This window comes from Scomber scombrus, chromosome 18, assembly GCF_963691925.1.
Source record: "Scomber scombrus chromosome 18, fScoSco1.1, whole genome shotgun sequence".
Classification (NCBI taxonomy): domain Eukaryota; kingdom Metazoa; phylum Chordata; class Actinopteri; order Scombriformes; family Scombridae; genus Scomber; species Scomber scombrus.
This window is the reverse complement of record NC_084987.1, coordinates 4,622,513-4,636,187: the sequence shown is the minus strand read 5'-3', so window position 1 is coordinate 4,636,187 and position 13,675 is coordinate 4,622,513. Positions and strand designations below refer to the sequence as shown.

General features: G+C 38.9%; 1 pseudogene; it reads right to left on the bottom strand.

The window, feature by feature from the left end:
* Positions 1-5,555: 5,555 nt before the first annotated feature.
* LOC133999444 (myosin-1B-like) overlaps positions 5,556-13,675 on the bottom strand; it is a 19,884-nt pseudogene continuing 11,764 nt past the window's right edge.

Here is a 13,675-nt window from a genome sequence, read left to right as displayed (position 1 = left end):
TCTCAATACAGATTTAACCCTCCTGTTGTCCTCGAGTCAAGGAAGGAAGGAAGGAAGGAAAGGAGGAAGGAATGGAGGAAGGGAGGAAGAAGGAAGGAAATGAGGGAGGAAGGAACGAAGGAAGGGAGGAAGGAAGAAGGAAGGAAAGGAGGGAGGAAGGAAGGAAGGAAGGAAGGAAGGAAGGAAGGAAGGAAGGAAGGAAGGAAGGAAGGAAGGAAAAGAGGGGGTGAGGAAGGAAGGAAGGGAGGAAGGAAGAAGGAAGGAAAGGAGGGAGGAAGGAAGTGAGGAAAGGAAAGGAAAGGAAAGAAGGAAGGGAGGTAGGAAAGGAAGGAAGGAAGGACGGAGGAAAGAAGGAAGGTAGGAGGGAAAGAGGGAGGAAGTAAGGGAGGAAAGAAGGAACAGTCAAAACAGTTGGCGTCAATTTGACCCGGGAGGACGACACGAAGGTTAAGAGGCTTGAATCAAAGAATTTTGTATTTTTTTCTTTAAAAAAATGACGTAATGGGATTAATCAACTAATTATTGCAGTTTTAGCCTGAAAGGTTGAACGCCTGCAACATATCTCGCCTTTTTCCCCCCTGGGTGCTGGTCCATGCCAAGGTTAGTGCTAGGCAGCCACCTTGAGAGAAGTTCTCTGATTTATCTGCTTTGTTTACAAGTTAACACATAATGATGTCCGGTGTGTGCTATACTTTAAAGCTGCGTGAGCGTCGCACAAGTGGGTGGAAACACATGACGACCGCTTTGTGCCACATTTAGAATAAGCATGGGAGAGTGCCTGAAACTTAAGCTCTCATCATATTAGGGGGAGTAGTGTGCCGAGGCAAGTGTGAACAGCAGCTTGTCAGCTTGAGAATACATCACATCATCTCTTAATGTGCAGCAGTGAGGAAGATGGTGTGTTTATAGGCTCTGTAACGAGGAGAGTTTACAATAAGGAACTAAATCAGTGCTTGGAATCCTATTTTAATGAGAGGAAATATGTTCTGTTTACTAAATCATAACTCAGTGTATTCTATATTTTATGCCATTTTTCAGATAGGTAAAATGATTCCTTAGTAGGGTTAGGGTTAGGGTTAGGGTTAGGTTTGGTTTAGTTGGGATAATTAAATCTTTTCAGTCCTTAAATAAACATTTAATGCCTCCGTTAATATAAAAAAATAAACCAACATTTAAATTAAGTGTTTATTATATACATTTTACAGATGTATAGATTGTTTTATCTTATTTCATCTTATTGTTTTGTACTGTTTTCATCATTGAAAGATTATATAATTAAATCTGGAGTGCAGGATTTTTATAAATGTATAAATGAACGTCTGTCATATTGAAGCCCTTGTCGAACGAGTTCACGCCATAGAGCACGCACTTTATGTGTAATTTTGCATTATTTTAAATTATTTTAATATATATTTCAGTCTGTGCCACATTAGGAAAGCTCGAGAGTCTCTACAGAGAGATATATTTACCATTTATAAGCATGATATAAACATTAATAATTGGTTGATAACACACTTTAATGCAGTTGTAAGCTGCTATGAGGACATTTTAACTGTTTATTAATATTCAATATTTAACAATTATAATGTCTCCAATAAAGACATACTGTATTTTATATAATTATAACTAGGAGGAGTTGTTGAGATAAACATGAATAAATGTTGGTATCTGCTTACATTACATCAACATTTAGTACCTGTTTACATGCTTCTTATAATTCTTAATAGGGTTTAAAGTAAAGCATTACGGATTATTGTTTAATCTTATTATTTTTTTCCACCTGTTTTCCTGAATTTCTGTCCTGTGTTTGTATACTAGAATGAACGACCCAAAAATCTGACTGAAAATGTTGATGAGCTGGTGGACAGTGTTCGTCCCCGGCTGTCCACTTAGTGTCCTGTTTCTGTTAGTGCAAACAACAACCTGTCAGCTCCTAAAGCACCACCAGTCCTCCTCCTCCTCCTCCTCCTCCTCCTCCTCCTCCTCCTCCTCCTCCCCCTCCTCCTCCTCCTCCTCCTTGTCTTTGTCACTTGGAGGTTACCTTCAGCCGTCGTACATAACCCTCCCCTGCTGAAAGTCACACACGCACAGAAGTAACTCTAACCCTGCTTCACAGGGATTTCTACAAATGTCATGCACATACCAGCTGCTGCTGATTACTGCGTCGTTGACAGGAGTGAAAAAAAGTGGATTTTTGATGAGGTCCATTTGATCTCGCAGGCTCTCTACAATGCCCAAATGTCAGCCCTTGTGTTATTCGGGTTTTTATCTCATCTCTTGGCTTTCAGCTGAAGCCGATGTTAATGTGATTTTTACAGTTCAATTGGTGAGTGACTGCAGTGTTAATGAGCAGATTTTCATTATGAGCTGTGTGCCTCAGTTTTAAGTTAAAGTCACCAGTGTGGTTGTAGCATCGGAGTGGGGCCATTCTGGTTTAATGCATTAATTTGTCTTCATTCGTGTGAAGAAATTAGTGTGTGTGTGTGTGTGTGTGTGTGTGTGTGTGTGTGTGTGTGTGTGTGTGTGTGTGTGTGTGTGTGTGTGTGTGTGTGTGTGTCTGAATCTGTCATTATTATCTTTTTTGCATGTCTCAAAATTTCAGATTTTAGTTCACCACATATTTCCATCTAGAGTACAGACATCTCTCATCAGATATCTCTCTTGTGGTCTTCTTTTTTGTTCTTAGGTGATAAAAGCAGTGGAGGAAGAATTATATGCCTATATTAAAAATCCTCCTACAATAAAAGTACTGCAGTATTATGAGTGATGTAGTATGCAGTATTACAGTAAAAGTACTGCAGTATTATGAGTGATGTAGTATGCAGTATTACAGTAAAAGTACTGCAGTATTATGAGCGATGTAGTATGCAGTATTACAGTAAAAGTACTGCAGTATTATGAGTGATGTAGTATGCAGTATTACAGTAAAAGTACTGCAGTATTATGAGTGATGTAGTATGCAGTATTACAGTAAAAGTACTGCAGTATTATGAGTGATGTAGTATGCAGTATTACAGTAAAAGTACTGCAGTATTATGAGCGATGTAGTATGCAGTATTACAGTAAAAGTACTGCAGTATTATGAGTGATGTAGTATGCAGTATTACAGTCAAAGTACTGCAGTATTATGAGTGATGTAGTATGCAGTATTACAGTCAAAGTACTGCAGTATTATGAGTAATGTAGTATGCAGTATTACAGTAAAAGTACTGCAGTATTATGAGTGATGTAGTATGCAGTATTACAGTAAAAGTACTGCAGTATTATGAGTGATGTAGTATGCAGTATTACAGTAAAAGTACTGCAGTATTATGAGTGATGTAGTATGCAGTATTACAGTAAAAGTACTGCAGTATTATGAGTGATGTAGTATGCAGTATTACAGTAAAAGTACTGCAGTATTATGAGTGATGTAGTATGCAGTATTACAGTAAAAGTACTGCAGTATTATGAGTGATGTAGTATGCAGTATTACAGTAAAAGTACTGCAGTATTATGAGTGATGTAGTATGCAGTATTACAGTAAAGTAGTGGTTTGGTCCCTCTGACTGATATATTATTATATATGACATCATTAGATTATTAATAGTGAAGCATCAGTGTTAGAGCAGCATGTTACTGTTGTAGCTGCTGGAGGTGGAGCTAGTTTACACTACTTTATATACAGTTAGCTAGTTTAGTCCAGTGGTTCCCAACCTAGGGGTGGGGCCCCTCCAAAGGGTCAGCAGATAAATGTGAGGGGTGGTGAGATGATTAATGGGAGAGGAAAGAAGAAAAAACTAAGTTCTGATACACAAATGTGTTTTCAGTTTTTGGACTTTTTCTCTAATCTTTGATTTTTGCTGAAATATTGGATCATTTGAACATTTATTGAAATGAAACCATGTGAGAAGTTTAGAGGGAAAAATCACTATTTGGTGGAGCTGTTAACAACTCATAGACATCTGAAATGTGAGCCTGACTGTAGTCACATTTTCTGCTTTTTGTAAAGACGTCAAAAGACAAAAAGGTTGGAAACCACTGGATTCGTCTTCAACAACTAAAGCTGTCAAATAAATGTAGTGGAGTAAAAAGTACAATATGTCCCTCCCAGTGGAGTGGAAGTACCTCAAAACTGTACTTCATTATGATACTTGAGTAAATGTACTTAATTATGTTCCACCACTGGATTAAAAATTGAAGATACTTGACAGATTCAGGATGTAAATGTGGGTGAAATAAAACACAAACTCCTGTTCATCAGCTTTTATGGTCTTTATTGGGTCCGTGGTTAAGGAAATAATGGATAAAGTGTCTCCACCTTTTGGCAGCCTATTATTATTGCAGGTAACAAGACGAGACTGTTAGTGAGGTGTATTTTATTCATATCAGCCACTGATGACTTTGTAACAGATTAGGAAGAAATACTTCAAACTGAAGATGAATTGTTCTCTTTCTTGAATCTTTTACACAAGAAACAGTGATTCATTTTTAAAGATTGTCATCATCTGTGTGATTTTGTTCCTTTTATTGATTAAAAAATGAACTTCTCTTAAAAAAAAAAAATGAAAATGGATGGAGGTGTTTAAAGTTTCAAGATAAGTGAAATCTGGCTGCTGTTTTGAGATAATGGTGCGATGTGTTAATGAGGAATTTGTCATTATTAATTCACCATTACGTCCAGACTTCACAGAGCTTCACAGACCTCCATGAAATGTATTTTTTACTCTGTCTCGGTAAGAATTAGGTTTTAGCTCTCGTCCATGCATGAACAACCGCTGTGTGTAGTTTATTTTGGGAACATGTTGAGCTGTCACTGTTTACCTAGCTCAGTCTAGATGGATCCAAGGATTAACCATGCAGAAAGATGACCAGATGCTGCTCCTTTGAACATATTAATGGTTCAACTCTGACTAGTCAGTCTGTCTGTACAGATATGTAGACGGTGACATAGCGTTATAATTTTTAGCAGCATGCCTGTATGGATGTATTGGTGTTGGTCTTTGATCCAGACTGAAATATCTCAGCAAATATTAGACTGATTGCCATGAAATTGACATGAAAGGTCCACAGAGGATGAATCCTAATGACTTTGGTGATAGTCTGACTTTTCATCAAATGCCAAAATTACATTATATTTTTGATCCGTACCAAATTACCTACAGAACAGCACATTTTAGCTTTCTAACACACTAAACTATGATGGTGAATATGGTCGCTACATCATTGTGTTATCAGTTTATATTATAATAGTATTATAAGTGCTACTCTTTACTATTAAATAAAGGCAAAATATCTTATAAATAATTGAATAAAGTCAACAAAAACAAATAATGTATGTATATATAAATTGTTAGATATGATATTGTATTCATTTGCAATTAAATTATTGCTTTTTAAGTGCTGTTGCTTACTAATTATGTAATAATTCTTGTTACTGTCACTCATGGAAAAGAGAAAATACAGTATTTAATAACTAGAAAAGTACATTTTTTAATCAGTGTGATTGGTGCATTATTGATCAAGTTCTACCCTCCATCATTAATAATGTTATTTAACTAGATTATCGGGTTTTATGGCATTCCAGCTCTCTATAAGGGTTGTTTTATTATATTTTTACTGATTTGTTTTGCTGCTATGATCAAATAATATTCATTAAATTGAGTTATTACTACTGTTACTGGTTCTGGTAAAGCAAACACTGGTATTTCTCTAAAGTGCATCGGACAAGTGCAGATTTCTGTTCCCCTTTCCAACAACGTCTCGGCTCTTCGCTCGTAATTTATTCAGCTGGGATTCTGCGATATCGGCTCGTTCCTCGGCTTCCTCCAGCTCATGTTGCACCTTCCGAAATTTAGCCAGATGGATGCTGGTTTGTTCGTCCTGCGTCACACAGAAAAACAACATATGATAGAAGACATAGGTACACCTCATGGCAACATTTCACACAGTAATCATTTATAAATAACTCACCGCCTCCTCACACTGCCGCTTATACGCTTTCACTTTCAGCTGCAGGTTGTTGACCAAATCCTGAAGTCTTGCAACATTCTTCTTTTCCTCCTCACCCTAAAACAGTTTTTTACAGGCATTGCTCTCATATCTCTTTTTTGCATATTTTTCTGCTCCACTTTAAGCAGTCGAGTCTTTTGCTGGTGAAATTTCACTGTTATATAACCGGATATACTCTCTCACCTGATAAGTGACCTCTTTAATTTTCCTCTCATATTTCCGCACTCCTTTCATAGCTTCGCTGCTGCGTTTCTGTTCTGCCTCCAATTCATTTTCCAGCTCACGGACCTTAAAGGAAAGACAGCTAGTTTGAATTATTGCTCTACTTTTTCTACAAACTGTTTTTGTCCTTTGTTGATAATGATTTGTACCCTGGTTTCCAGTTTGTGAAGCTCCTTTTTCCCTCCTTTCAGAGCCAACTGCTCGGCCTCATCCAGGCGCTGCTGCAGGTCTTTCACTGTGGCCTCCATGTTCTTCTTCATCCTCTCCAAGTGAGCGCAGGTGTCCTGCTCTTTCTTCAGCTCCTCGGCCATCATGGCAGCCTGTATGCAAATGTGAACTCAGTGTGAAATTTAATCTGCGACACCGACAAAGTGAAGCAGTTCCTCATTTGATTGAATGACCCTCCACAGTAAATTGGATAGAAGAGAGAGAGAGAGAGACTCACATCCATGATGGCTTTTTTGGCCTTTTCATCTGCATTCCTCGCTTCCTGGACGGTGTCCTCCATCTCTGATTGCAGCTGAGTTAAATCACTATCCATCTTCTTTTTAGCATTCAGGAGGCTGCTGTTCTGCTCAGTACATTTAAATAGATACATTTAAAAAAAAGATGTGAATCATTTAGAACTAAAGAAAAATAATGTGTTTTTACAGATTGTATTATTTACAAATGTTACAGTTGTTTGTTTAAGCTAATAGAAACAAATTGAATATGAATTATATAAATGAATTATATTGTAAGTTATATTTATGAGTGTGTGTTTGCACATGTAAACATCAAATCGTCTGATAAACCTTATTCTGATGGAAAGCTGATGAGAGTAATGTGCTGCACTATGTCTTGACCACATAATCAGTTTGTGGAGCTTTGACGTCACCATGTCATGAGTCCCACACAAAAGCCCCAGTAAAACTTCAACATGTTGTTACAATTTTTGTATAGACATTAAAAAATTAGATATAATCCATTTACTAGTGAGCTATAGAGGTATTGGAAAGTGAAACTTGAAACTAGCTGTTTCCCCTGTTTCTTCTCTTTGTGCTAGGCTAAGCTAACAGTGGCAGTGAGTTCATTTACTGTACAGACTTGAGAGTGGTGTTGAGCTTGTCGTTTAACCATTAGCAAAAAAAAAGACATTGTGTAGTTCCCAAAATCCACTCGAGTCAGGTGTCATTAAAACAATAATAAACCATATGATAACATGTAGGCTAAAATGAAGGTAAAGAAAAAGAAGAATAAGAAGAAACAATATCTGAAAAATTAGCACTAGGACATGAATCAGTGCGATAAGAACCACCTCAAATGACAGAAACCATCTTTAGGAAACATTTAGTTACTGCAGTTTGGCCCATGTCCCATCTGCTAACATTTATGACCTGTACTACATTCAGCCACCAGGGGGCAGGATGTTTTGGCTCCTAACCTGCGAGTGTAGCAGCTGAATCCTCTCACTGACTTCGATCAGCTCCTGCTCAGCCAGCTTGCGGCTTCTCTCAGATTGCTCCAGCGCCGCCCTCATCTCCTCAATCTCAGCCATCATGAGGTTATTGCGACGCTCCACAATGGCCAGTTGCTCCTTCATGTCCTCCTGACTGTGGAGCGCTTCATCCAGATGGACCTGGGTGTCCTGGATCAGAGAGTACAAGTTTTAAGCATTATATCTGTGTTAATATTTTTATGTTTTTCAATGCATTCATACAAACCTTTAACTGAATCTGCAGGTTTCTCAGTTGTTTGGTCGCCTCGGCCGCCTGGCGGTTGGTGTGACCGAGCTGGATCTCTATCTCATTCAGATCCCCCTCCATCTTTTTCTTCATCCGGATCGCATCGTTTCTGCTGCGCATCTCGGCGTCCAGCGCGCTTTGCAGCGTGTCCACGGTTCTCTGGTTATTCCTCTTGAGCTGGTCGATCTCTTCGTCTTTCTCCGCCACCTTTCTGTCCACTTCTGACTTGATCTGGTTCAGCTCCAGTTGAAGGTGCAGGATTTTTGCCTCCTCGTGTTCCAGGGAAGACTACGAGAAAAGAAGCAATAGTCACCTTAATGAAACTGAAGGTATGATGTCATCTAAGGACATAATACAAACCTCAGCTTCCTCAAGAGCCACTTGAGTGTCTCTCTTGTCTTGTTCGGCTTGCTTTGCAGCTTTTTCCAGCTCATGGATGGTTTTAGCAGATTGTCCAACTTGCTCAGTGATATCGGTAATCTCCTCTAAAAATGTAAAGAGAAATAAGTTATTAATAGATAAAACATGACCACTAAAGCTTTCCAGCACCAAAAGAACAAATTAGACATCTTACCCTGCAGATTTTTATTCTCTCTTTTCATGTTCTCCAGGTGATCCATAGCTTCTTCGTATGAGTTTTTCAGCTTGAAGAGTTCTGTACTCAGGAGTCTGGACTCTCTTTGGGAAACCTCCAGATCTGATTGACCCTCCTCATATTTCTGTTTCCATTCAACCAGAATCTAACAGAGGAGGAAACAGCATGTGTAATCAGCTCAACCTCAACGATATGCTAATGAGGAAGTGTTTCTGAAGATAGAGAGAGAAAAAAAACCTTGTCAAAGTTCCTCTGTTTCTTGTCCAAGGTGGCATTAGCCGCGTTTGACCTTTCCAGCTCAACCATGAGATCCTCGACCTCAGCCTGCAGCCTCTGCTTGGTTTTCTCCAGTGATGCGCATTTGACATTTGCCGCCTCTGTCATCTCTTCGGATTCCTGCAGCCGCTGGGCCAGCCGCTTCCTTTGAACCAAAGATAAATTGTTCAAGACAAAATACCGGCACTGACATCAGAAATATGCTGCACAGTTCTTACTTTGCCTCCTCGAGCTCCTCGGTGCGTTGGATGCCGTCGGTCTCGTATTTGGTTCTCCACTGAGACACGTCGCTGTTCGCCTTGGACAGGCAGCGCTGCAGCTCGGCTTTGGCCTCCTGTTCTTCCTCGTACTGCTCTCTCAGCAGCTCGCAGTCATGTCGAGCTGATTGTACACTGTGAGCCAGGGCATTTTTTGCCTGAAAAGCAAGAATATACACACAAATATGATGTATAGCGTCATTTAAAACACCCTTGACACAATTTAAATTTACAACAAGCCTCCTGAACTGTCTCAGAAACAATATCATCTTCCTTTAGTATCCTTTAGTATAACATATTACAAACCCAGCTGGTTGATTGCTATCACTTTACAGGACTTCTGGGTATTTACCTGTTATGAATCTTTTGCTTTGATTTTGGGCTAATTTGCACTTTATTAGGTCATGTGTATCCTTATTTATTAATTAAGACATTACATATGTTTTTTTAATCTTGCTATTGGTTTTATTTACTTTTACACTTCTTGTCTTTTTTACTGTCTTTTTATTGTCTGTTGTTTTTTACTTTATTACTTTTATGCTTACATTGAGCAGCTGGAAACATACATTTCCCATTGGGATCAATACAGTATCTATCTATCTATCTATCTATCTATCTATCTATCTATCTATCTATCTATCTATCTATCTATCTATCTATCTATCTATCTATCTATCTATCTATCTATCTATCTATCTATCTATCTATCTATCTATCTATCTATCTATCTATCTGTCTGTCTGTCTGTCTGTCAGAGTACCTGCAGCTACACAATTTACTCACTATATATGTGATGCTACCAACTCGTTACTATGGGAACAATTTCTCCCACTCTCACTTCTTCCCAGTCTGCCACCATGATGTGAACACACACAAGTCTTAAAAAACGGGAATATTTCCCATCTTTCCTCATTCATCCCATATTATTCTCTTGATAAATAAAATCGAACTACATCAATTCTGGTAAATGTTGAATTGTTTGTCTCTTTCTCAGGTGTAAGGATTTCTCTGTTTTGCATTATTGTAAACTGTATATTTAGATTTTGGACTGTTGGTCAGTCAAAACAAACAATTTAAAGACTTCAACTTGGCCTCTAGAAAACTGTGTTGGGCATCGTTCACCATTTTCTCACATATATACCAAATAAAAACAGTAAATCAGGCTTCATTGTGTTTTTCAGACCTTAATCTCCTCATCCAAAAGTCTCTTCAGCTCTTCGATTTGTTGACTCCCCACAGATTTCACTCTGCTCAACTGTGAGAGAGCCATTTCTTTCTCCTCATGCAGACGTGAAAGTTCACCTATTGAAGAAAAAGATGATACAAACTGACCTGTCTGCCCATCTTAAGTGGACTTTTGTATGTTTTTTATGTAGTTTTTAAGATCAGAAACCTACCGTTTTCTGTTTGTAGTCGAGCATTGAGTGCAGTGTAATCACTCAGTGTCCTCTGGGCTTCATCTGATTTGGTCTTGTATTCATTCATTTGGTCTTCAAGGGTCCTGCACATTTTCTCCAGATTAGCCTGAAAAATCCAGTGTTGGTTGTAATGAACAAGATAAAATATGCAAAAATTGGGGAGAGACATGCACACCTTTTTGGTTGACAGTCTTTTACCTTATTTTTCAGAACACTGTCCATATTGCTCGCCATGTCGTCGATTTCCATCTTCAGCTCGCTCTTCTCTTTCTCCAGTTTCTGCTTCACCCTTTGAAGATTGTCTATCTGATCGCTGAGCTCTGCGACGCTGTCAGCCTGCTTCTTGCGCAAAGTTGCCGAGATGGATTCGTGCTGCAGGGTGGACTCTTCCAGATCACGACGCAGCCTCTGAAACTCTGCATCTCGCTTCTTGTTGAGCTCGGCCTGAGCGGCGGTGGCTCCTCCGGCCTCGTCCAGCCTCTCACTGATCTCCTCCAGCTCTCTGGAGAGATCGGACCTCTGCTTCTCTACTTTGGCTCTAGTCGAGCGCTCGGACTCGATTTCTTCTTCCAGCTCTTCAGTGCGAGCCTACGATAGAGTTGTAATAATTTGTGCACTTAACATATGAAAGAAATAGTGTTTAAATGTGCTTATTGTTGTTAAATAATAAATCATACCTGAAGCTCTTTAATCTTCTTTTGCAGTTGGATGCCAAGGGCTTGCTCATCGTCCATCTTGCACTGCAGATTGCTGATTTCAAAGTCCTTTCTGAAGGTTTAGGGTTAGGTTAAGTGTGACTTTTCAGTGCATAGATCATAGAAATGTCACATCCACTGGCTCATTTAGTCATGCACATCCACTTTGTTCCAGTCTGAAATATCTGGACTAATATTGGACTGCCATGACATTTTGGATGACATTTTCCTAGTACCATCATGGGGTTCACATTTGTGTTTTTTGGTCAAATTCTCAACTATCTTCGGCTGGATTTCCATTAAATTTGGTGCAAACATTCAAGGTTCCCAGAGGATGAAACCTAATCATTCAGTGATCCTTTGACCTTTCCTCTAGCACCACCAGCAGGGACGTTTTAACTTATCCAGTTAAAGATTCTACACAGATTTGCACAATATTTGGTACAAACATTAAAGGTTCCTAGATGATGAATCCTAATCACTTTGGTCCTTTGACATTTTTGGCTTTAATTGAAATATCTCAACAACTATTGGATGGATAGCTGTGATATTTGCTTCAGACATTCATATCTCCCTCAGAATAAATGGTAATCACCGCTGTAGTCATCTGATTTCATTTAAAATTCATTTTGTCTAATAATTTGGTTTAACACTCATGCAAAACTAATAACATTCCCATCAGCCTCATCTTTGTGTCTAGTGCTAATTAGCAAATGTTAGCATGCAAACACACACAACAAAATTACAGCTGCTAAACATCAGCTGATAGCATTGTCATTCATGTCATATTATAATTACTGTAACGAGTTTTTTGTCATGCAAACAGCATTTATCATTTTTTATCAACCTCCAAGTCATAATTATGACCGGGAAACTGGGGTTTTCTAAATTTCTTAATTGTAATTAACCTTTGTGTCGTCCTCCCGGGTGTTTTGACTGTTCCTTCTGTCCTCCTTTTCTTCCTTCCTTCCTTCCTTCCTTCCTACTTCCCTCCCTCTTTCCTTCCTTCCTTCCTTCCTTCGTCCTTCCTTCATTCATTCCTTCCTTCCTCCCTTCCATCTTCCTCCCTTCCTTCCTTCCTTCCTTCCTTCCTTCCTTCCTTCCTTCCTTCCTTCTTCCTCCCTTCCTTCCTCTCTCCCTCCCTTCCTTCCTTCCTTCCTTCCTACTTTTGTAAATACACAATAGTTTAAACCCTCATATGACCTAATCAGTTGTCATTCAACCTTCCTTTTAAGCAGATGTACGTAAGTAGATGTACCGCCCCTTTCATTATTATCATCATTCCTGATTGATGTTTTTCCCTCTCAGCAGTATAAAAGCAACTTGAATATGTTTGAATAACTTGTATTTTCAGGATTGTAATGTTGAATAGCAGACAACATACTTTTTCAGTCTCTCTTCCATTTGCTGTCGTTCATTCTCCAGGTCCATTATGGTTTCCTGGGACAGCTTCAGATCTCCCTCTAGTTTCCTTCTGGATCTCTCCAAGTCAGCACGCACCTTCTTCTCCTGCTCCAGTGAGCCTTCCAGCTGCAAGAGATATTCAAGAAAACCACTGAAGCTTTTCGGAAATCATGCAAAAGACGAAGCTGGACATTATTTATCTAAAATACGAGCCCAAGGCTTTTTCGCGCTTACATCATCGACCTGTTGCTCTAACTTGATCTTCGTCTTCATTAGAGTGTTTACTTTATCCTCCTCAGCCTGAAGATCGTCCAGTGTCTGCTGGTGCACCTCCTGCAAAGCTTTGATCTCCTTTGAGGACTTCATCATATTTTCCTCCAGTGTGGTTAACTCCTCGATCAAATTCTTCACCTAAAGGAAAGAAGCAAACGGAGCTGATATGTTTTCTTATCACCTCAAATAAAACTCCAAAAGAATAAATGAAAATTATGAGAGGTACCTTATTTTCCGTGGCATATTTCTCCTTCTCCACTTTAGCGATGATGAGTTCCAGGTCGTCTATGTCTCTTTTGAGCTCCGAACATTCGTCCTCCAGCTTCCTCTTCTTAGCGGTGATTTCGGCGTTGATCTCCTCCTCTTCCTCTATCCTCTCCGAGAACTCTTTGACTTTGGCCTCCAGGTGTATCTTGCTCTTTATCAAGCCTTCACACCTCTCCTCGGCGTCGCACAGGTTCTCCCTTTCCTAAAATACAAAGGGGAATAACGATCTATTATTATAGCGCTTTAAAAGTGGACTGTTTGAAAATAGACGTTTTTTGTTTTCGGTGTTAATTTTAATCTTTTTCAGCTTTTTCATTGTTATCACAGTATTATTTATTACAGTAGTAGTAGTTATTTTCATTTTGAGTTATTAGTTCAATACAGTTATTTATTTTTTAAGAGACATTTGCACATTTTGGCATATTTTGTGCTGCCTATACTGTCAAAAACACTGTATTTTACTCTGTTTTCATGCGTTTGGTTGGTTTGGATTCATTTGCATATTTAAAAATTGGACAAACTGCATTTTAAATATATGTTTTTACACCTATTG